At 43.3% G+C, this 26416-nt stretch overlaps 1 protein-coding gene across 1 annotated transcript in view; it reads right to left on the reverse strand.

The window, feature by feature from the left end:
* SPRED1 (sprouty related EVH1 domain containing 1) overlaps positions 1-26416 on the reverse strand; it is a 63366-nt gene that overhangs the window by 30934 nt on the left and 6016 nt on the right. The gene's annotated exons all lie outside the window — the stretch shown is intronic.

Here is a 26416-nt window from a genome sequence, read left to right on the forward strand (position 1 = left end):
AGACACCTATTGTCTGGCACTTTGTAACAATTTCTCTGTCTAAAAAGGTCACTTAAGTAATAAACACTTTGCAATTGCCATCAGTTGTGCCTAAAGTGACTGGGACCATTTGATAATTTAAAATAGTAGCAGGGAATTAAAAACACTCCAGTGTTTGAATATTGAGACAGAAAGGAAGTTTCCCAAACCCACAAAATAAAAAAAAAAATTCTTGTCCCCCCATTTTTTCACTTTGCTTTGTTCTCATTTGGTCTTTCACTTCACCAGAAAATATTTCTGCCTTACACCCATGTACGCCACCGTCGGGAGACATATTCTAGAATACCCGATTCATTAGAATCGGGCCACCATCTAGTACCAAATAAATGCCAAGTACGGGGTTCAACAGTCTTAGAGAGTTTTTCGTTTCAGCGATAATGCCTACATTTGGTCATGATAAATCGGTACAAATGTTTAATTTAATTAAACTCAGAATTAGATTAAAGTGATACGTTCAAGTGGCTATATTACCTACATTAGAGAAGGGGGGGGGGCATTTTCAAGTCTTCATTTTTTTTGTTAGTTTTTTACCAATATAATGTCGACAAACCAAAAACAGTCTTTCCATTTTGATATCAAACGAATGGCCAATATGTTCGACAAAAAATAATAATTTTTAAAAAGATATTGGTTAAAACATAGTAATCCCCATTAACAAAAAGGTGAAAAACCTTGCAAAAATTGGACATTGACATTGGAGCATTTTACCATGAAGACATTTCAGATAAATCAGATAAAATATATTATTTTATTCCACAAGGCTGCATCCGAAACAAAGGAAATCTAAGTTGTAGTCACTCCCAATATTTCCCAGAAATACAATAACTCATCTAAAATAAATAAGCTACCTCCAATAAAAAAAAGAGACATGCTTCTACCAAGAATACCATTTATATGAACAATAAAGCACTTAATAGGGCCAAGACCTCCATGACACCATTCAAGTTCATGGCTACGAGAATCCAAAAATGAGCCAAAAATACATAAGCAAGCATGCAGTGTCATAATAAGCGGCTGATAAAGTTTAGTTAAAGCTGACCGTACAAATTATATTAAATTTGGTGGGAACTGACCTGATATTGAGGATCCATAACTGTCCCCTCCATTCATCTCTGGCTGAATCTCCTGCTGCCCTCTCCACACAATCTCCAGTCCTCCTTAGAACTTCATCTGCTCCTCAAACAATCATGTCAAAGATTTCTCCTGCACATTCCCCCTATACTCTGGATTTCATTATCCCAAAAGATCAGACACCTTTGAAAGCTTCAAGACCAACCTGAAAACCCATCTCTTAATAAAGGTGGAAGCTACAGTAAGCCTGCTGCCACTATGCTGTCATATCCAGGGCTGTGGAGTCGGTAAGCCAAACCTGCGACTCCGACTCCTCAATTTCCCTTACACCGACTCCGACATATATTGCTTATATTTAAGTGAAAAATTTATTGTAGTACAATGTGAACATCAGACATTTAATCATTTTTATGATACAATAATCAAGATATTTCGGTAGAATATAATGATGGATAACTGAAGGGACAGACGGAGGGACAGACGGAGGGACAGACGGAGGGACGGCTAGACAGAGGGACGGCTAGACAGAGGGACGGCTAGACAGAGGGACGGAGGGACGGCTAGACAGAGGGACGGAGGGACGGCTAGACAGAGGGACGGAGGGACGGCTAGACAGAGGGACGGAGGGACGGCTAGACAGAGGGACGGAGGGACGGCTAGACAGAGGGACGGAGGGACGGCTAGACGGAGGGACGGAGGGACGGCTAGACGGAGGGACGGCTAGACGGAGGGACGGCTAGACGGACGGCTAGACAGAGGGACGGACGGACGGCTAGACAGAGGGACGGACGGACGGCTAGACAGAGGGACGGACGGACGGCTAGACAGAGGGACGGACGGACGGCTAGACAGAGGGACGGACGGACGGCTAGACAGAGGGACGGACGGCTAGACAGAGGGACGGACGGCTAGACAGAGGGACGGACGGCTAGACAGAGGGACGGACGGCTAGACAGAGGGACGGACGGCTAGACAGAGGGACGGACGGCTAGACAGAGGGACGGACGGCTAGACAGAGGGACGGACGGCTAGACAGAGGGACGGACGGCTAGACAGAGGGACGGACGGCTAGACAGAGGGACGGACGGCTAGACAGAGGGACGGACGGCTAGACAGAGGGACGGACGGCTAGACAGAGGGACGGACGGCTAGACAGAGGGACGGACGGCTAGACAGAGGGACGGACGGCTAGACAGAGGGACGGACGGCTAGACAGAGGGACGGACGGCTAGACAGAGGGACGGACGGCTAGGCAGAGGGACGGACGGCTAGACAGAGGGACGGACGGCTAGACAGAGGGACGGACGGCTAGACAGAGGGACGGACGGCTAGACAGAGGGACGGACGGCTAGACAGAGGGACGGACGGCTAGACAGAGGGACGGACGGCTAGACAGAGGGACGGACGGCTAGACAGAGGGACGGACGGCTAGACAGAGGGACGGACGGCTAGACAGAGGGACGGACGGCTAGACAGAGGGACGGACGGCTAGACAGAGGGACGGACGGCTAGACAGAGGGACGGACGGCTAGACAGAGGGACGGACGGCTAGACAGAGGGACGGAAGTCTATTTCCTTCAATTATGCTGCATGCACTTTTCTCGCAGGAAGGCTGAATGGCAAGCTCTGTGGCATCCTTGTCTCATTCACTTACAGCCGGGAGCTAGGAAATGGTTACATAACCGCGTCAGACGCACACTTAAAGGGACACCGATACCGCGGAAGAACATGTGCGGAGACCAGGACAATCTGGGTATGAACATTACTAATGTATACCCTGGAAATTACCAACTACAAGCTTGTCAAATGAATGATATCAAGCTTTGTTCACACAGAGGTTTTTGATGTGAATCTACATTTGAAAAACAATTATTTTTTTTGTGCCGTTTTCGAAGCAGTTTTTATTTTTTCCACATATTTAGGGTACGTTCATGTGGAGATTGTTTTAAGCATTTCTTTACATAAATTTTCAGGCAGAAAAATCTATATAAAGAAAAGTTCTTTGGCGTGTTTTTTTTTGTATATATTTTTTCTTTTTGGGTTGATTCAATTGTCAAATTTAAAGTGTTTTTTTTTCTCAAAAAGAAACACATTGCTTCTTTTTCCATGCTGAAAAATAACAGCACCACGTGCACTATAGGCAAGTTTACCTATTGAAATCAGTAAGGAACTTATTGAAAGAGTATTAGCCGCAGCTTTTGATGTGGATTTTGGAGTATAACAACATCAAAAAAAAAATTGTGTGAACTCACTAAGAATATATGCACACAACCTCTTTTTCACGCTGGCAAACCAAACCCGCCAAGGTTTCCAAGTGGAAGATGCTTCAGGACACATTGGCATCCTGAAGCATCTTATTTTGTATCTCTGTTTCCTGAGTAATTGTTCACAGCTTTGACTGTGGCTTTTTTGTGTGTGTTTTTCCATCGTTCCTGGGTAATATTTTTTTTTTGCCATTTTCCGGTTTTCTTTTTTTTCTCTACTCAACAGTGAAAAAATTGCTAGAGGGTTTTTCTGAAGCCAAGAGGCCCGGAAAATGCTCAAAAATATGCCCAAGAGTCTTAGGAGCATCGTTTGAGCTTTTTTATTGACTTGAATTTCAAAGCATTGTGGGTCTTCAGAGCAAAAAATGCCTTAAAAATGGTCAGCTCACTTCTTTTAGCCCCTTGATGTTCTACTGAAACCTCAAGCGGATAAAACAAGTTCAAAAGCCATATAATCAGCCAGTCTTTTTAGATAAAATTGCATATGTTTACTTTTTTGAATGTTTCCGGAGCACTTTTTCAGGCACATTTTGGAATGGACCATCTGAAAAAGGCAGTGTGCACATGCCCTAAGGAGGCGAATGATTTCCTCTAAATAAGGCTCAGAAAGAATCGTAATTTTATGTTCTGTTCTCCATCAAGAACAGATGCTATAGTGGAGTTACAGAGAAATATTCCTAAATAAGGAGATCCGGTTACATTTCTGGTGACAAAAAGAACAAAAAGGGAAAATTAGGATATGATCCCATAGGACCTTTGTACTATAAATTCCAACAATGGAAAATCCTCAGCAGCAAAAATAGCTGTGGATTTCGTTGAGAAAATGCAACAGCCTATGAAATCCACATCCACGTAATCTCTGCAGCATAAATTGAGTCACGCTGGTCATGCAACCTTTCATTTAAAATAAACTGTGAGAGATCTATGTCCGACCCATAGATCTTAATAGCTCATTTACATATTAAGAAAAATGTGGATATCTCTGGAATAAGACATTGGATCGCAGCTATCAAGGTGTCATTGACGCACCCCTGGGCCTTCGTCGCGCGGCATCGCACGCACGGGAGCTTACTCGGAGCCGGATCTGTTGAGGGTTGTAGTCTCGTGGCGGTGACCCGGTCCGTGCCCAGGGAGTCAAACTGAGCGGCGATGTATTAGCGGTAGATGTTGGACGACTACGCCACCCGTTGAATGCAGCGAAGGAGCTGCCGCTGCAGGGCAGACCGCTGAGGCCGGTGGTAGGATTGTGCAGCGTGATATTATCACCCCCAACGGGAGGGGTATGACCTCAGGGCAGCCGACGTGGATGATGGGGGTAGCAGGAATCACTCAGAGACGATGCGGTGTAATTCAGGGTCTTTACTGGTGATAAAGATAGACCCTCCCGGAGTACTGGCTAGCGATCGGGGCCTGGTCAGTCCTTGAGCAGATGGGATCTCCCCTGGCCAGGCGGAGTTGTAGGCCTCCCAAACTGACTGTACTCTTCTGGCTACCTTGCTAGAGGCGGGTATAAGTAGCCCACGTCCCTGAGTGTACCGTGTGGTGCTCACCCGTATGGCCGGTGACTCGGGGCCTTCTAGTGGCGTCCGCTCCACGACGGCGGTGCTGGTCCCACGCGTGTGACCGTGCCTTCGGGTTTCTTGGCCAGAGGACCTGAAATCCCCTGCCGGGCGGTTTCTGCTGCTGGGTAAAGATTAGTCCCCACAGCCTCGGACTCCGGGTCCGGTCATAGCTTCTCAGTCAGGGCGAGCTCTGCAGCTGCCAGCCCCTGACTCCTTATAGCACTGCTCCCACAGAGCTCCTGATGTTCTTTTCCTAGATCTGCTTCTCTTCTCTGTCTCTACTTCTTCTCTACTCACTAACCCTGCCTCAGCCCTAGGTTTATATAGGGGAAGTTCTTCCCCTCCCAGGACTGGGCAGGAGGTGTGGCATGCACAGGATCCCTGACCAAGAGACCTCCCACCTGCTCTCAGACATAACATTGCTGTTACTGTGGAAACCAGACCCCTGGGGTGCCACATCATTTTATTCAGGTTCCTATGACCTGCCTGCCCATATAGACGCCTTAGGAGGGTAGATCCTACTGACAGATGCACTTTAAGCCTGCTAAAAATCATTTCGCCAAACGAACGAGCGTTTTGTTCTTTCTGCGGTGGGTTGTCTGCCTGTTTACACAGAAAGATAATCATGAAATTAACATTTGTTCACGATAAGCTTTCAAAAGAAATGCACTTTGGACCTCAGACAGTTATATCACATTTCCATACAAAAAAAATAAGCATAGCGCCAAAACACAGCACTCATAAGTTTATAGGATCACTCTGTACATCCAGAACTTTCTGATTTTATACAGAATCCAAAAAACAAATGTGCAATATGACATCTAAAAGAACATGTTCAAGTCACGCTTGAAGGAAAAAAAAATATTATAGAGTGTGGCTCAGTGGTTAGCACTGTTGCTTTGCAGTGCTGGGGTCCTGGGCTCAAATCCCACCAAGGACAACATCTGCAAGGAGTCTGTATGTTCTCCCCGTGTGTGTGGGTTTCCTCCAGGTTCTCCGGTTTTCTCCCACACTCCAAAGACATACTGCTAGGGAATTTAGATTGTGAGCCCCAATGGGGACAGCAATGATGATGTTTGTAAAGCGCTGCGGAATTAATGAAGCCATATAAGTGAGTAAAATAAATAAGGACCTGTAACTACTCGATGTACACAGCTCTGCTGGATGCGTTGGCCCTTATAATTTCCCACAAATAAATAAGTACAAGACAAACAGATTTTCCACATGAATCCATGAAGTCGTCACCTTAAAACCATTGTGTAATCTCCACTACTGCCCAAAGTGCTGCTGAGCCTCCAACACTCACAAAGTTCAACAATGGCCAATGTCATCTTGATCAATTCCGACTTATCCTAATTCAGGTCACTAACCCCAATTTCTAGTGTTGTCTGCTGGAGAGTAAAATCACAGAATGTATAGCATATATAACACAGAACAATATATGGCATGGTACAATCAATAAGCTACAAAAATACTACATTTCTTTCGAGGTTATATGGAAACACATTTTTCTTCGATTTTTGGTGCTTTAATGCAGGGCTATAAATCAGACTACAAATGAGGATCTATCACATGATTTTCCTAGAAAATATTCATACAATCTCTCAGAATGATATCTATACTGTCAATGATGGTAGCCGTGGTGCAGCGCAACCCTTACCTCTCCCGGCTTGGAGCGTGACCCTTACCTCTCCCGGCTAGGAGGGCGACCCTTACCTCTCCCGGCTAGGAGGGCGACCCTTACCTCCCCCGGCTCGGAGCGCGACCCTTACCTCCCCCGGCTCGGAGCGCGACCCTTACCTCCCCCGGCTCGGAGCGCGACCCTTACCTCCCCCGGCTCGGAGCGCGACCCTTACCTCCCCCGGCTCGGAGCGCGACCCTTACCTCCCCCGGCTCGGAGCGCGACCCTTACCTCCCCCGGCTCGGAGAGCGACCCTTACCTCTCCCGGCTTGGAGCGCGACCCTTACCTCCCCCGGCTTGGAGCGCGACCCTTACCTCTCCCGGCTCGGAGCGTGACCCTTACCTCTCCCGGCTCGGAGGGCGACCCTTACCTCTCCCGGCTTGGAGCGTGACCCATACCTCTCCCGGCTTGGAGCGCGACCCTTACCTCTCCCGGCTTGGAGCGCGACCCTTACCGCCACCGGCTTGGAGGGCGACCCTTACCTCCCCCGGCTTGGAGCGCGAGGTTACAATTACATAAGACCAGATTCACACAACCCAATTTGCAGAGTAGACCTGGCTCAATAGTGTGTCTTTGCTGGCTCCTAACTTTTAGAGTTGACTTATGTCTTTACCTTTAAGGGCCTATATTGTGCGAAAAATAAACTGACAAACGTCAAAAAAAAAGATAGAAAGCGACTGATTTGTTAGTAAAGATTAAAACAGGATGAAAAAAATACATGGATAAATGGAAAAGGACAATACACTTAAGTTGGGACAACTAGCAGCCAAGGGGTTAAAACGGTGTTCCTTCCTTTTAAGAAAAGTTGCATGTCTCTCCTCTATTATATAAAACAAACAGGAAGTCTTTTCTCCCAATTTACTTTCTTCAGTCTGTTTTCAAACCCCTCAGGCAAATGGTTAACCTATTTCTTCATAACCAGCTCCCGCCTACCACCAGCTTTCTATCAACACCAGGGATTTCTTTCATGGTAAAAGAGCATAAAAAAAGGCTGGGGTGGGGGTGGAGGGTGCAAATCGGATGGTGGAGAAAAAGAGAGGGCCAGAGCAGTGGAAGAAGAAAGAGGAGGGAGAACACCGAGTAATGATAAAGAAAATCCACTGGGAAGCCATAACACGTCAAAAGTATGTTAACTATGAACACTAAGTGATGTGTAACGTGCGGGGGACACATCCAGGAAGAACAAACACTAAACGAGCTTCTTCCAAAATATTCCTGCAATGACTTTATATGATGCACTGTGTCGCCTGAATCACATCTGCTACAGAACAAGCATTTCCATTTTACACAATATGGCATTACTATAGAAAAATACCAGCAGTGTTTCTCAGAAATGGTGGACACCCCCAAGGTTATCTTACACCACCAGAGAGCAAATGAGGATTGGTTCCATGGACAATCTCCTTTCTAAGTTCACATATGATACAATACGACATTCACATATATTATCTAGGATTGTTCCTATGAAGCAATCAAGTTTTAAGGGTTTGTTTTATAGTACAGTATACCTAGTTTGTCCCCAAATTTCTCCATTAAAGGGGCTGTCCATGTATCAAACTGTATATTTAGATGTGTTTGAATTATAAATATATACAACTTACTAATAATTGTATAAGGTTTCCACAATCTTCTGATATCAGCGCCGGTTATGGCAGCCTCACTTTTGGTTTGGGTCAAACATAGTGGGGAGGATACTATGTTAGCGCATCAATGGGGCTGACTGACTGATTTCAAATGCTAAGCCAGCCCCCTTCTCTAAGAGCCAATGCAATGAGCCAGCCAGTCCCACCAGCCCTTAAACAGAAGTTGGCCTCTCGCCTGGTAATTTACTGATAAAATCAAGGTCCAGCTATACATCTTCCATTCAGATGTCAACTAAATGGAAGAGTAGAATTTAATGCTACATAAATATATGGTTGGGCCATGTCGGCAATAAGAGAGGAATTATCTACGATAATCACATACTAGCCAAAGTTTACAAGGGAATGTCTGGAACATTTAAGCAACGCCTCCTGGAATTCTTCCAAAACGCCCACTTTTGGGTGTGATCTCGATTAGCCCCAGACCCTCTAAGGCAGTGTTTCTCAACTCTAGTCCTCAGGACCCCCCAGCAGGCCATGTTTTCAGGATTTCCTTAGTATTGCACAGGTGATGGAATTATTATCAAGGGATCAAAAAATGGCCCAGGTTCTCTCACCTGTTCAATACTAAGGAGATTCTGAAAACATGATCTGTTGTGGGGTCCTGAGGACTGGAGTTGAGAAACACTGCTCTAAGGGTCTGTTCACACTGAGCAATGAGTTTTCAGAGCCATCCAGCTTGTCCTATTGCAAAAGGATTGTGAAGACCATAGCAGTGTTTTTTATACTTTCCCTCGTTACATAAGATTTGGTTCAGATGATCACCTAATCAGAAGCACATGAAGTAGAATGAGGTGGACTTTGGTTGGAATTCAACTGACACTGGAATAGAATGGCTGTCAGACATGTAGACATGGGGATTCTTAGAAAACTGTGCAGTGGTTTCTTAGGTTTGTCCTAATATATACAGCTTTGGCAAAAATTACTTACAAAGCACCAAGAGAAAAAAAAAAACTTTTTAAATATCACACTTAAAATATGTATGAGAAAAGGTCCAAATAGTAAAAGCATTTGTTAAGTAGGTCATAGCTTGGAGCAAAAAGAGTGCAAAAACTCCACCATAGATAAAGCGGTTCAAGAAATAAGAGACAGATGATTACCCATCAAAACCACATATAACAGTCTGAATTGAGATCAAACTTATGAATTACCCAAACAGACGAGCATTTATGCTAGTACCCCTTGTTTAATGAAAGAAAACCCCACATTGGTCACAGAAATAACTTGAATCTGACAAAAGTAATAATAAATTAAAAATCTCTGAAAATGAACAAATGAAAGTCAGACATTGCTTTTCTGCTTCCACAGAATTTTAAAAAAATTAAACTGATGAAATAGGCCTGGACAGAAATGATGGTTCTTCTTAACTTAATATTTTGTTGAACAACCTTTTGAGGCAATCACTGCAATCAAACGATTCCTGTAACTGTCAATGAGACTTCTGCACCTCTCGACAGGTATTTTGGCCCACTCCTCATGAGCAAACTGCTCCAGTTGTCTCGTGTTTGAAGGTTGCCTTTGCCAGACGGCATGTTTCAGCTCTTTCCAAAGATGCTCAATAGGATTTAGGTCAGGGCTCATAGAAGGCCACTTCAGAATAGTCTAATGTTTTCCTCTTAGCTTTTCTTGGGTGTTTTTAGCTGTATGTTTTGGGTCATTATCCTGTTGCAAGACCCATGACCTGCGACTGAGACAAAGCTTTCCGACACTGGGCAGCACATTTCTCTCTAGAATCCTTTGATAATCTTGAGATTTCATTGTACCCTGCACAGATTCAAGACACCCTGTGCCAGATGCAGCAAAGCAGCCCCAGAACATAACAGAGCTTCCTGCATGTTTCACAGTAGGGACAGTGTTCTTTTCTTGATATGTTTCATGTTTCTGTCTGTGAACATAGAGCTGATGTGCCTTGCCAAAAACTTCTATTTTTGTCTCATCTGTCCATAGGACATGCTCCCAGAAGCTTTGTGGCTTGTCAACATGTAGTTTGGCAAATTCCAGTGTGGCTTTTTTATGATTTTTTTTCAACAATGGTGTTCTCCTTGGTCGCCTCCCATGAAGTCAACTTTGGATCAAACAACGACATATGGTGAGATCTGACACTGATGTTCCTTGAGCTTGAAGTTCACCTTTAATCTGTTTAGAAGTTATCCTGGGCTCTTTTGTTACCATTCGTATTATCCGTCTCTTCGATTTGTCATCAGTTTTCCTCCTGCAGCCACGTCCAGGGAGGTTGGCTACAGTTCCATGGATCTTAAATTTCTGAATAGTATGTGCAACTGTAGTCACAGGAAAATCAAGCTATTTGGAGATGGTCTTATAACCTTTACCTTTAACATGCTTGTCTATAATTTTCTTTCTAATCTCCTGAGACAACTCTTTCCTTTGCTTCCTCAGGTCCATGTTGAGTGTGGTACACACCATGTCACCAAACAGCACAGTGAGTATCTGTAGCCTAGGCCCACTGACTGAATACAAGATGTAGACACCTGTGATGCTAATTAGTGGACACAACTTGATTTAACATGTCCCTTTTGTCACATTATTTTCAGGGGTACCATCATTTCTGTCCAGGCTTATTGCATGAGTTTAATTTTTTTTTTTAAATTCTGTGGAAACAGGGTTGAAAAGCAATGACTGACTTTCATTTGTTCAGTTTCATAGATTTTTAATTTATTATTACTTTTGTCAGATTCAAGTTATGTCTGTGACCATTGTGGGTTTTTCTTTCATTAAACAAGGGGTACCAACAATTTTGACCACGTGTGTAAAAGCTGTAGTTGTAATACCATAGCCAAGGACAAGTCAAGATAAGATCCATCAGTGACCATAATCGGGATGCCAAGTCAGAGTCAGAAAGTGGATCAGCCGGGGTACCAGAAATGATAAACCAGGAGGAGAAGCCAGGTAATGAAGAGTAAGGTTCAGAAAAACAAAGGCCAAACTGAAATAAGGAGTCAGAAAGGTGCTTGCTCCCTTGAAACATTGCTTAAAAAATAACTTCCAAGAATGAAAACCATCTGACAGATTATGATGTGATAATTGGTGGCTCAGCCTCCAAGGCCCAGCCAATCACAAACAAAAAAACCTATGACTTTTCACCTCTTTAGTGCGGAATAAATTTCTTGGAGTAAGGAGTACGAACAATATGTTGTGTATGGCCCATACTTCGCTTTAAAGGGCACACAGCACTCAGCAAACGGCAACATTGATTTAGAAACCGGAGCGCGACCCAGCAGTCAAATCGCCACCTAAAACATATCTCATTGACATCTCCAGAGTTTAGTTTATAATTATGGTAACGATGGTCATACATATTAGACCAAAGTTAATGAAAATAGACTACTTCAAACACACCAAGCGCATTAAAAATGTAACAAGTGATTATTTTACTGACCAATGGCTCACCATGATATTCTGAAATTAAGTCAGCCATGTTTGAAATTTTCAGCTGATTGTCGGATTAAAGATCTTTCATGTATCAAACAACTTTCATCCACAAATCATCTAGCTTTAAAATAATGTTCCCAAAAAGATAATTTGTCCTTGGCGTAGTGTCATTGAGTGGCAAGTGCAAACCTTTTAATAGTCAGTATGGACTTAAGTCTGCATGTCTGTATGGACGGCAATGTGTAAGACAACTTGGTATAGTATATAACAGCGTAAAATAATCTAGCAATAATAAACTAAGCAATAATCAAGTAGAACACTAGGCTTCAGTCACACAAAGGTTCCTACTGTATTTTTCGGACCATAAGACGCACTTTTTTCCTCCAAAATTTTGGAGGAAAATGGGGGGTGCGTCTTATGGTCCGAATGTTGGGGGGGTATATTTATGTGTGGTGTGGGGGGAGCGGTATCGGTGGAGGAGCGGGGCACAGGAGGCAGCAGCCTACTGCAGCCTACACTGTCCCCGCTGCTAAAGAAAATGAATATTCACTGCTCCCCACGCCCATGGGGCGTGGGGAGCACTGAATATTCAAGCTTCTTAATAGCGGTATACAGTGTAGCCGCGCTGCGGCTGCTGCCGGCTATCTCCTGTGCCCGCTGTTAAAGGCATGAATATTCAACCTCTCTCCACGCCCATGGGCATGAGGAGGGGGTGAATATTCATGTCCTTTAATAAGCGGGCACAGGAGATAGCCGGCAGCAGCAGCAGCCGCAGCGCGGCTCCGCTGTGTGCCGGGTATGAAGGAGAGTGAAGTCACTGCTCCCCGCGCACACAGACCCGGCGTGGGGAGCAGTGACTTCCGGCAGCTGATCTCTCCTTGTGAGCCGCGCATGGCAGTGACGTCATGCACGGCTCACATGGAGAGATCAGTGCAGGCAGACCGGACGCAGCGCTGTGGAGGAGAGAGAAGAAAGGGGAGTATGAGTGTTTATTTTTTTTTTAATGTGCAGCCTGATGTGGATTAGGGGTGCCATGCATACCAGGACAGGGATTAGGGGGGCCAAGCATACCAGGACAGGGATGAGGGGGGCCATGCATACCAGGACAGGGATGAGGGGTGCCATGCATACCAGGACAGGGATGAGGGGTGCCATGCATACCAGGACAGGGATGAGGGGTGCCATGCATACCAGGACAGGGATGAGGGGTGCCATGCATACCAGGACAGGGATGAGGGGTGCCATGCATACCAGGACAGGGATGAGGGGTGCCATGCATACCAGGACAGGGATGAGGGGTGCCATGCATACCAGGACAGGGATGAGGGGTGCCATGCATATCAGGATAGGTATGAGGGGTGCCATGCATACCAGGATAGGTATGAGGGGTGCCATGCATACCAGGATGGAGGGATGCCAGGCATACCAGGATGGGGATGAGGACCACATATAAAAGGAAGGGGGGGGGGCGGCATATATACCAGGATGGGGGGATATTGTCAGAATTGGGGGACATTACCTTATACCAGTGTCAGCAGAAGACCCCCTCCCTCTTAAAAGTGCATCATGACCACATTTTTAGTTTACATTTTTATTTTTTTATTTTCCTCCTCTAAAACCTAGGTTCGTCTTATAGTCCGAAAAATACGGTGCTTACAAGTATGTCCGAAACGGACTCATCAGTGGTGCACATCATTTCTCTAAGGTCAAGGTCACACTTTCCTTTGCCTGTTTGATTTACAGGAACATGCAAATATGATGTTACATAACTGGTGCAAACGAAAACCGAGAAACCCCACTGATAACTAGTATGGGTTCTGTTATGACAGTCTTTAAAAATAAATTAAAAAAAACACACCATGCCGAACTTTTCCTTCAGTTCTAAAAAGTAACCCATGATAAACACATGATAACAGAGCCCTGATGGAACGCATAGTAAAGGGAGTTTATCAACCCCAAAATGCCAATTCAAGTGCATTAACATTTATATAGGGGATGTAGCCACTATAAAAGTCTTAGCAGGCATATACAGGCCCAATATGATATTTAGAGGGGCTATGTTTCCTAATAAAATATTTAAACAACGTTTTATTGCCATTTAGGGGGTGAGACTCCTTCTAAAGTCATATCTCAGCTCCTGTTTGTATCAGTTATACAACAGTTCAGTTTTGCACAGAAATTCCGCTCCTCTAAAGAGAATGTGCAAACAAAGTGTGAAAGTAATCCCTAGGGATAAATAAAAAAAACTGCTAAAAAATATAGGTTTCATCCAGTGATACAGAAACTCTTTCCCAAATTCCAACCAGTTCACTAGCTACACACTTTATATTACATGCAGATACTAGAAATTACGTGTGTGAAACCCCCATCCATACCTGACCAGAATTATACAGTCATGACCGAAAGTCTTGGCACCTTTGAAATGGCTTCAGAAAATGAATTATTTCAATTACACAGATTTTGTTATAGTTTAGTCCCTTTGTGTGTATTGGAACAACACAAAAAAAGGAGAAAAAAAAAGGCAAATAGGACATCATTTCAAACAAAACCCCAAAAATGATCAGGACAAAATTGTGGGTAAACAACTTTGTTTCAAGCATGCAAAGCTCGTTCATACTAACCTGTGGCAAGCAACAGGTGTGAGCAATAATGAAAATCTTCATTTTCTGGAACAATTTCAAGGGTGCCAACACTTTCGGCCATGACTGTATATAGCAATATAATGGTATATGTGGGTGCAGGGGTGGGGTGAGAGGAAATCTGGTGGCCTCTAGTCTGTTTGTGAAATCATCACGCAAACAATCCAGCAGGCCCCCGACACACCAAACTTGGTTTGGCTGCTTTCACCGGTCGTACAGCTGGAGAATGTCCAATCAGCCACTTAATGTTTGGGGATGAGCAATAGTCTTGCACCATGTGCAGTCAGCATGTATAAACGTCAGGGGTAAAAAATGTCCAGAACACAATCTGTATAAGTGGTAAATATACGGTTAACTAACGGTCACTGTGCACATGCTTTATCATCTACAGGAATCATCTAATACACATCATTACCTACAGTCAGACTTCACAACACAGTACAAGTCCCAGTCACATAAATTATCAATAACCAAAACAAACTGATACATTTAAATATTTCGGTAACAAATCGCCATACCTGCACATTAGTGGATACAAATGTTACATCTTTGTCCACTTTTATAAATTTTTAAAAGAGTTTGCTCTTCTGATGTGTTACTTTAGATGATACAGGTATCCACAATGGAACGTTGTAACTAGTGATGAGCGCAAGTGCTCGTTACTCGAGTTTGCCGAGGGTGCTCGGGTAGGCAGAGTATCGCGGGGGCTCGAGTGAGAGAAAACAGAGATTGCCCATGTTTGTCAGGCAATCCCCACATGTTTTGGTGCTGTCTAACAGCCGCGAAGACTCGAACATGTCACTTGAGCACCCACGATACTTGGGGAATACCCAAGCACCCTCGGTAAACTCAAGTAACGAGCACTTGCGCTCATTACTAGTTACAATGTGATGCACTCATCACCTATTTTCTTATAACTTTACATTGTTTCATTCCACTGTTAATCCTCCAGTAAATGAATGAATAAATTGATAAAGTTAGCATAAGGGGTACTGATATGGAAGCGTTGAGGTATATTATGTACTGACCTATTATTTGGGTAGCAGATTAGACCAATAGTGGTTACCAAAAGAAGGGCAAGGACTAGGAAAGATATTATAGCACCGTCAGAGAAAAGGGAAGAAAGAGGATCCATGCAATCCAAGTTGTTAAAAAAATCTTGTCTTTATTTCATCAACTTTTTTTTTTTTTAACATGATGGAATAAAGACAAGAATTTTTTAACAACTTGGATTGCATGGATCCTTTTTCTCTTCCTGTGATTCTGCCGGTGGTCGACTTAGGATTCAAGCAAATTAAATCCAGGAGCTGCCACATTATTTATTACACGGTGAGGCTTTTTCTACATTTATACTTTTCTATTATAGCACTGTCATACCTAAAATTATGGAATAGACATAGTTGTAAGCGTGAGAACAATTGGGTGCAACTAGAAGGGGCATATAAATGTGGTCATGCTAAATGTGAGACTTGCTATATAATCACAGATAAACATTCATAAGCAATATATCTGGTGAGAGGTTTGAGATCAAACTGTTCTTGAACTGTGACGGTGATTTTGTAGAACATTTGCAGGAATGCTTATGTGGGCTTCAGTATATAGAAAGAACACTCACATCGAGAAGACTAATAAACATTGATTAAAGAGAATCTGTCACCAGGCTTTTGCTGAGAGCAGCATGATGAAGGGGTAGAGACCCTGATTCCAGCAATGTGTCACTTACTGGGATGCAGTTTTGATAAAATTCCAGTTTTATCTGCTGCAGATCTAGCAGAGCTCAGACTGCTGAGCTCTGTATAACCCCACCCACACCACTTATTGGCAGCTTTCTGTGTACACAGTGCATAGGCAGAAAGCTGCCAGTCAGTGGTGGGGCGGGGTTGGACTACAGTCTCATTCCCAATCACAATCACAATGCACAAAGTCGGCCGACGCTCCTTGGTCTTTCTTCAATTTGCCTAGCTATACAGGGTGGGCCATTTATATGGATACACCTAAATTAAATGGGAATGGTTGGTGATATCAACTTCCTGTTTGTGGCACATTAGTATATGGGAGGGGGAAAGCTTTTCCAGTTGGGTGGTGACTATGGTGGCCATTTTAAAGTCGGCCATTTTGGATCCAACTTTATTTTTTTCAATGGGAAGAGGGTCATGTGACACATCAAACTTATTGAGAATTTCATAAAAAAAACAATGGTGTGCTTGGTTTTAACGTAACTTTATTCTTTCATGAGTTTTTTTACAAGTTTATGACCACTTATAAAATGTGTTCAAAGTGCTGCCCATTGTGTTGTATTGTCAATGCAACCCTCTTCTCCCACTCTTATAACACTGATAGCAACACCGCAGAAGAAATGCTAGCACAGGCTTCCAGTATCCGTTGTTTCAGATGCTGCACATCTCGTATCTTGATGGTATGGTGTTGTATATGGGGTACAAAGATAGTGGGGCCATTCTTCATCAATGGAAACCTCAATGCCACTGGATATCTGAAATTGCTACATGATGACTTGTTGCCCTCTTTATGCACTGAAGATGGCACGTTCCCTGAGTTTTTCCAACAAGATGGTGCACCACCACATTATGGGTGTCAGGTCCGAGCATTCCTACATGAACAGTTTCCTGGAAAGTGGATTGGTCGTCGTGGGCCAGTTGAATGGCCATCAAGTTCTCCCGATCTGACCCCCTTAGACTTTTATCTTTGGGGTCATCTGAAGGCAATTGTCTATGCTGTGAAGATACGAGATGTGCAGCATTTGAAACAACGGATACTGGAAGCCTGTGCTAGCATTTCTTCTGTGGTGTTGCTATCAGTGTGTCAAGAGTGGGAGAAGAGGGTTGCATTGACAATCCAACACAATGGGCAACACTTTGAACACATTTTAAAAGTGGTCATAAACTTGTAAATAACTCATGAAAGAATAAAGTTATGAAATTCTCAGTAAGTTTGATGTGTCACATGACCCTCTTCCCATTGAAAAAAATAAAGTTGGATCCAAAATGGCCGACTTCAAAATGGCGCCATGGTCACAGCTCATCTGGAAAAGTTTTCCCTCTCCCATATACTAATGTGCCACAAACAGGAAGTTGATATCACCAACCATTCCCATTTAATTTAGGTGTATCCATATAAATGGCCCACCCTGTATACATGGCATCTGCCTTTTTTGAGGTTTTCCGGAAGTTGGGGGGAAGCGAAAACTGCAGGCTAAAGTGATTTGGTGGAGTCTAAATTAATGTGAACTGCAAATTTTCATCGCTCACAAAGCGAAAGTCTTTTTTTTTTGGCCTTCCTTTTATATGTTCATGGCTTCTGGAGTACGACCAGACGCTCTCTGAAAAAAGCCCTTTTTTTTTTTCTTCAATGTGCATGGTAAAATGGTAAGGTACTATTTTTTGTCAGTGTGTCCCTTTAAGAGAACGCTTCATCAGAAAATGGAATACTGTTAAAATCAAGTTTTTGTGTTACATGTTTTAGCACTGATTTTTTTCTATATATATCACAATCTTAATTAAAATATTAAAAAAAATTTGTAATCTTACTATTTTCACACTGGACACTGGGGCTCCTCTAAGCGGGCCATACACGAGATGACAATCAAATGACCAAAGATCATTCTCGCTCGTACGAATCATGGTTTGTGAGGCAGCACCAGCCACAAGTCCTATTACATTGTAAATATCATTTAGATGATGCCATACATTTCCGATGAATAGTGAACAAAGCACATACACATTATGCCATTAGCAATAGTCATACAAATATATCAGATCGGCCCGATCTTTTGGACAACCACAATTGTTCGTCATATAAAAGTCGATCGCTTGCAACCTAAAAACCATACAATGAACAATCAATTTGGCCAATATCGTTCATTTGGTACAAATTTGGTCTACTGTGTATGGCCAGTTTTAGACTCATACTTCCTGTCCTTTCGGTAAGCGTTTTCAGCAGGCTCATTATCAGCAGAGGCAGGATTACAATGACAGGTAACACAACTTGTAACACAGAATTCAACATTTACAATAGGCTGCCCCTCAATTTACAATGACTTCTGCATGTGCTCATTAGACGCTTCAATAGGGTCAGACTCTGCTTATTGTGGATAATGTAGAGTTCCTAAAATAGCAAGGTAAAGTCTAAAAAAGTCCCAGCAGCCAGTGTGAACATTTTTTATTAAGTTTTAATAAAGATTAAAATGTAGGGGAGGAAAACTGCCGATATTTAAAAAAAAAAAAATTCACAAAAACCTGATTTAAACAATAGGTTGTTTTCTGCTGATGGCTTCCCTTTAAATCTCAATGGTGATTGAGCAGCGTCAGACTGTGTAGAAACAGGTCCATGGCAGACTAGGAACACCCAAGAAGTAGGGATGAGTGGACCCATGGAAGTTCGGGATTCTGGTACCCAACCCGAACTTTAGTCCAAAAGGTCTCTCTCTCTGTCTCGCTTACCACCACTCCGGAACTCCGAACATTGCAACGGACTTCCGGGGAAAGTCCGTGTTCAGCATTTAGCACCAGACACTAACTGTCTGGTACGAGCACCGAACTTTTAACTTCAGGTTCGGTCATCTCTACCAAGAAGACCTGTCATTTTAGAGAAGCTCAGTCCATCTGGACATCACAATTTGGTCATTTTCAGCCACCCCGAGCCTTAAGCTGGCCATACACATGCGATAGCTATCAGAAGAATGTTCATCCGACACCTATCGCTCCCGATATTCCCACACACGAGTGGCGCTCCACTGAACGTTTGTGTGTTTCCAATGTTGAGAGAAAAGCTAGCTGTTCTCAGACACCTCTGCCAATGGCATATCTTCCCAGAAAACAAAAGAAATCAGGCTTTAAGATTTCAACTGCCCTACCTTTCCCTCCCCTGATATCATCGGTTGGGGGGAGAGATGCCAGATACACATCAGATGGTGGACCAATCCCACCAACTTTTATCCAACGAAAATGTTTGCCTTTAGGCTTGCCTATTTTGCCTGCTTCCAACGTATAAAAGTGGTTGTTCAGGCTTCTGGTCAAAGTCTGCTGTCGCAATGTGACTGCACACTTGCGAACCCTCACAACACGCAAAATGCTTGCTGTCGGGATTCTCTGGCATTTTGCATACACACGGTAACTTACCGACTAGTCACGTGTGGCCTTGTTCAATAACAGTGTATTGAGTGAGGCCAGATAAGTCTAGTCAGAATGTGGCAAATCAGATACTTGCAGTCACATGACTGCCACGTCGGATAATCCTGACAGCATGTACTATGCGCATTGTGATGATTCACAAAAAGTGACTGCAGACTTAAGCACCAAGCCTGGATAATGTCATTAAACTTCAATGACTGATTGTTCACTTGCTGCCTAATATATCCCCCTCCTTGACTGGTCACAAGGTAATCAATGTTATAGTGCACTTAGCCATGTCAATTTTGGCCAATCAATCCTTCTTAACGAACGCTGATGGACCATATACAAATTCACTGGCCCTTGCTTACCGGCCTGTTTACATAAACTGATGAAAAATGCCAGAGACAAAACAATTGTCAATATGGTCCTTGTGCCCCCATACAGTATTATGTCACTGGCAGCACATCTCATGTTTACATTGGGCGATTTGCTGCCATTAATAATTATTCTTTTTTGCTGTCAAACAATCCGATTACCTGTCGAATGAGCGCTTTGCAAGAAGGTAATAATAATTTATAATCCCATTTTAACAGTAAATGTCAACTATTTAAGATAAAAATGCACTTGACTTGTCAGTGAGACTAATATGATGGCTGATTCATGTGTAGGTCACTTATTTGGGCCGGTTCGCTCTACATTTGCCATCCAGAACCCATGTGCATAATTTTCGCTTTTGGGACTCGACAGCGATGGTTTCTCCCCTACTCAAAAGCAACACTATCAAATTGCAACGGCTTAATACGTTTTGATACTTGCCCCTAATAATTCTAGCCTTGGTTGCCAAAGTTGGGCAGATGGTTTGTTCTAATTACCGACGTAGGTTTTTTACATGATATTTTTACATGAGACCAGGAATGGGACGAATGCAGTTCTCTTTATATATATATATATTGCACACATTTATAGCCAGTTGACAGTAAAAAATAATCGAAGCCCTGGAAAATGAACTCTATTTATGGCGAAGAGCGAGTTAAGCAGTTCATTGAGCGCTGCTGCAAATTATCAGTCATTTCCTGTCCAGGCCGCTCCCTCCATCCAATGGTTAATCATTCATCCTTCCTTGCAGAAATTTATCAAGCAGATAACATTTGCAAACGCCCTGCCAAGTTAGGAAGCAGACTGTAAGCCGAACTGCGTGGGGGCAGCTGTACCGAGAACTAACCAGAGCCTGAAATCCCGTGTAGACCAATGTCAGCAAATCCTTTTCACTGTTATCAACGTGGTCAAAACAATAAAACGGCAAATCCTTACTAAAGACTCTGCTGGAATATAATCTCTGCCACCAAGGATAAAATAGTCACATCAAATATCCTAGGGTTTACATGGCAGACGCAATGATAAAAACGGACAAAAAAAAAAATGAGAATTGGAAGAATTGAACAGTCGTAGACATTCCTCCAATACACAGTCAATATATTTAGCACGACCATCGCTCCACCAAAACTCCAATCTATGGATCATGGGGGTCCCAGAATTATCTATCCCGTGGAGAGGTGATTTGCTAAATTTGGTCAAGGGACTGTCCCAAGACAAGCTGAAAACCTATTGATCTGTAAATGGATCCAGCTAAAAAAGAAAAGTCACTATAGCGGCGGTCCAGGTGTCCCGCTAACAGACTACAGGACGCCAGAAGCACCAGTCTATAATCTGTAGTTGAAAGTAAACAGAAAAGTTTTATTTCTCTACATCTATGTGAAATACTAAACTTACTGAAGAATATTTCTGATTTACAGAATGACCGACGACATCGGGAAACCTAGTTTAGGACATGTACCCAGGAACATGCCTCCAATGACAGTGACCAGAAAGGAGTTGGGCCGACAGCAATCCCTCCAAACACTCCATATGCACGTGAACTATATAGGCTCAGAATTTTTTTTTATTTATTTTTTTTTAAAAGCAGCCGGGAAACAGAAATTCCAATACACAGCAAACCTGATCCAGAATGTTGGGTCCAGATCAGGTGCTGTGTCCAGAACCAGAACTCGTCCAGCCCTATCCTGATAAAGGCAAAAAAGTTAGATACATAGGGTCAGTGACTTTTTTTTTTGTTTATTTTCAACATATAAAATAGTGAAGCGCCTTAAGAATGGATCCAATAACTTTTTCTAACTACTTCATGGCTTTTGAAGCTCAAAATGGTTAAAGGACGCTCAAAAGGCAGAACACGCACACAGCAGGAGGTTTTTACATTGCTGTGAATATGTTTATTCTTTTTTCCTGTTTCATTAGTTTTTTCAGTCCGGTTACAGAGCATTCCAATCTGAAAAACACAAACACTTAGGCTGGGTGCCCACGTAGCGTTTTTCATGCTTATATGCTGCGGAATTTCCGCAGCGTAAACGCTTGTAAAACGCTAGGTAATCCGCTCCCCATGGTCCCCAAGTTCTATGCACATGCTGCGGACTTTTCCGCAGCGTTTATGCTGCGCTCAAAAATCCGCAGCATGTCCATCAATTTTGCGTTTCCGCAAGCGGAATTGCCTTGTGCAATGCATTAAAAAACGCAAGGCAATTCCGCATGTGGAAAACGCGCGATAAACGCACGAAAAACGCGCAATAAACGCGTGCGGAATTCCGCATGCGTTTTTTCGGGAGAGGACTTGCATAAATGAAGCAGAAATTTTCTGCTACGTGGGCACATAGCCTTAGTGATCCAACCTTTATCGGGCATGTTAGACCACAGACCAGGGATTACCGTTGTGGAAACAAACATTTCCAGCAATCACAAGCATTTCACTTCGGAGGCTCACAATCTGGAATCGGTAGAGTTAACGGAGCAAATTCAGAAGACTAACCCACAAGCAGAGACATATGAAGCAGTAATGAGATGGGGGAACATCCACCCACACGTGTAGCCGGGCGAGCACAGCGCTCACAGCAGCTGCTATGTTTTCAGGAACTGTATGTATCATAGGCTGAGACTACTGAGTCACAGAGCTCCTGCCTCCTCCTTCTGCCATCATCAAGGCTCCATCATTCAGCCCTCCGCACTTCCCAACGCTAGAAGTCATGCAACCAGCAAACCCACGGGAAAGAAAACAGGAAATGAAATCTCTTCAGACTTCATCTTAGGCCTAGATTCTTAAAATGGTTTTAACTCAAGCACTAAAAGCTTTTCCACTGAGCCAAATAATCACCGGTACATACAAGTCACAGAGTTGTCCTCTTCTACCCCTAGAGACATGTAAAAACCCCTTCTTACGGGGTCCCAAGGTTTGTTCAGCAACGGCTGCGTGCCCACTATGCGTTTTTTCAAGCGTTTTTGCCGCGGAATTTCCGAACCGAAAACGCTTAAAAAACGCTTGGTAATACATGCCCCATGTTCCCCAATGAATGTGCGGTGCACATGCTGCGGAAATTTCCGCTGCGGAATATCATTGCGGAAAAATACACAGCATGTCCATTAATTTTGCGGACACGCAGTGTAATTGCCGCCATTGACTTGGATTTTTATTTTTTAACATTTTTATTCTTTTTTTCAACAGTTAACTTGGTCACACTATATAAATCCATGATGGTAGCATGGATTTATATAGTGTGACCAAGTTGTCAAGCACTTTCCAAGTGATGCTAAAATCGCTTGGACAAGAGCTTGATAACCCGCATGCAGAAATGCATGCAAAAACGCTTGACAAACGCTTCTACCTGGCAGGAAAAATGCATGTAAAAACCGCATGCGTTTTTCCTGCCAGGGAGAAGCGAAAAAAATATGCAGCATTTCAGCATCGTGGGCACTTAGACTTTAGCTAAAAAGGTCCATCTATATATTTATGGAGCTCTTATTGCCCCAAATGGGAAAATAATGGGGCAGATATAAAACAGATGTCTTATAGATGTCCTATATTCAGGCCTCTGGTGTGTGCGGTATGACAAATTGGGCACAAATTGCTTTATATGTTAGACACTTTTCTGCCTCTTACACCACTTCTTGACTGGTTTACTTTACACTAATATTATAATCGGGTCCATTTTATGACTCTTAGGCATGTCCCCTTTTCTAGACGCTGTCTAGTGAGGTATTAAAAGGGGCTAGAAATGGAAGGTTTTTTTATGTGATTTTAGCCAAAATTCTGATTTAGTAAATTTAACGTTTTTATGACAAAAGTGGACACCCAGATGCTAGTTAGCCATCATAATGAATACTAGCAAGTGTAGACAGAGATAAAAGGCCAAATAACAATTCTGGGGGACCACTGACTACATGATCACCAGGCCTGAAAAAAACGATAATAAAAATTCCTACATTTCAGAAGTTCAGGCTATACAATTGGTCCTGCGACATGAGACTAGGTGAAAGGAATGTCCAGCTCTGCTTAGGATCGGTTCACGTCAATGTCTTCTACAAGCTATGATATGTAAGATATTCCATCCAAAGCTGAAAGAATCACCAAATATGGAGAAAAACTAATTTCCTGCAAAACAATGCTAAAAAGCATACTCCATTTCCCTTGGGCCTTGGAGCACCAGTTTGGCCGCAAACAAGAGCTACAAAAATTAGGGTTACTGTACTTTTTATGAAAGGATTGTGAAGGATAAAACAATAAGCAACAAGTTACTTGACATGGAAGTGATACAATCTGGAGCCCATGCACACAACCGTATTATAGATCCATGTGGTACAGACACGGCAACATATTGTTTCCCATAATAAATATCTGATACCAACAAATTACGTTTTTCTTTAGTAAACCCACTATTTCTTAATAGGCTGGTTTCACACATCAATGAAATATGGACCGTGCTCGGATCAGAACACCAGGCCTGACCACTGGTTCCCTATGCGACTGCTAACTCAAGCCGGGAGACTTGGAGGTCGGGCTAAGTCTTCAAATCTGAATAGGGTCCATGTCACGGATTTGTAAAACTGACCTTACCTCAAGGTGTGTGGAAAACCATATATCCAAGACTATGTTCACACTCCACTGAATTTATCAGACCATTCAATGTCGCTGTGTATCCTCTTGCAAAGAGGACCAGGCGTAGGAGCAGCCTGCTGTTTGCATAGGCTCCTCTGGTAAGTAAATCAAATTAGACTAGAGCATCCTAAGATTTTTCAGAAAACTTGAGGTCAGTGTTAAAAGTAACCCATGTGAACTAGCACATAGAAAACATTGGACCGAGTGCTATCCATTTTCCACATGGACCCCTTAGCAGACATGACCGTATCAATGCCTTTCTTACTAACTGTTCCCGTCACATAGTGACTAGGGACTGGGTGCACCTACCCGATCCCTCGAACTAGTGGTACCCTAGGTTATCCCTGTCCCACGGATTATTTCTGATGGTGAAGACGCTGAGGTCTCGTACCTTGCTATGGTCTTATCTTACCCTTATCTGTTCCCTTTCCCACCCAGGGAGGTGTGAGGCAGAAGTGTAAAGGCAAACACTAACCAGACAGACAGGGGGATAACAGGCAGAGAAAAGAAAACTACAATCAAACACTCACAAAACAACAGAGTGGGAAACAGGGGAGGAATGGGAAGGAAGAAACCAAATGAGAGAGGATAAGGAAAAACATGCAAACCAACTCCACGCAGCAATCTCCTGAAAAACTCTCCAACTGCCTACTCCAAATACAGAACCTTCTCCTTCATCACCAAACCAGATAGTGGTAAGTATCACTGGCAAGGTCAGAAGCAAGGAGGAGGGTTCTTATACCTGCTGGGAGTAACAAACTCAGAACAGCAGATATAGCCCAAGACAGAGAACTCCAGGAGTCCAACTAAGCATTTTAACCCTTGCAGCACCAGTGCAAAGAAAGCCAGAACGGCTAATAGGGCGGTGAAGCCGCTCTAACTACCGCAGGTTTGTGTGTCACCAGATGCGGCGATCGTCTGAGCCCAGTCTGTCGCGGTATCGCCATGACAGTGTCAGTAGTTTTTGCCTGTCCACCTGAACTCCGAATTAGTATGATATCCATTAGATGGAAAACTGTCCATACTCATGTAGTGGGCCGCAGGGCTAATATTTATGTTAGCCTCCTGAGGGATTGGGCATGTTGCATTTTAACATGCCCCATAAGGCACTGCTAGAGGTGCCAGCAGCTACGTGGATGTCCATATGCTTTATGGATGAGTCAAAGGAGACAGCTGCAGAAATAAATAATGCAAATGTGGGTTCCCATTTAAGAAAATAGTGGGGTATGGGCCTCGGAGAGAAAAAAAAAGGGAGAGAAAATTGTGTAATTTAAAATATGTTCAAATACAATTTATACCTTTCTCTATTCTAACAATGCCCATCTGGGGGCTGCGTATGAGAGCCACCCCGGGTAAATGCTGCCTTTGCAATGACATGATGGATGGTACCTTTATGAGTCTTATAGGGGTGACCCCACACAGGAGTAGAACAAAGTCATAATTCCTGTCAGGTGCAGATTAAATGAGATACTACACAGTCTCCAGATAACTAGTAATTACTTTTTGGAGGTTCAAACCACCTCTTTTGCTCTATTGGCGTCATCTCTAATGCAGATATGTGGGTTTTACTACATCCACATATTATACTTTTCTCGGGGAAATGATCTCTAAGTAAATGACAAATATTTTTCTTAGCCTCCAGATCACACTGCTTAAGACAGCTGCCTCACCTTTCCTCATTATAGGGTCACTGGTGATTGCAGGCAGACATTTTTACAACAGGGTGGAAACAATTACGTTGGAGTTAGGAGTCAGTCAAACAAATTCAAAAGCCACTTTGTAATTTTAAAGGTTAGGATTTAGGCAGCCCCTCTCCTCAAGTTCCTGGAATTCGTCAAGCTCCATTTCCCATGCGTTCAAAACCATTCCATTTTTTTTTTTTTTTTTTTTTATGCTTGGGACACGGGGAGATTAAGTTACAATGATCCGATACCGGTGACAGAACCAGCGCCTCCAGCCACTACCTTTATCATGGCTAGAAGTTCATTGCTCTTAAAAGTTGAGCTACTCTTTCTCATAAAA

The sequence above is a fragment of the Phyllobates terribilis genome, unplaced genomic scaffold (genome assembly GCF_046119375.1).
Source record: "Phyllobates terribilis strain yellow unplaced genomic scaffold, ASM4611937v1 Scaffold_7__3_contigs__length_470593459, whole genome shotgun sequence".
NCBI lineage: Eukaryota > Metazoa > Chordata > Amphibia > Anura > Dendrobatidae > Phyllobates > Phyllobates terribilis.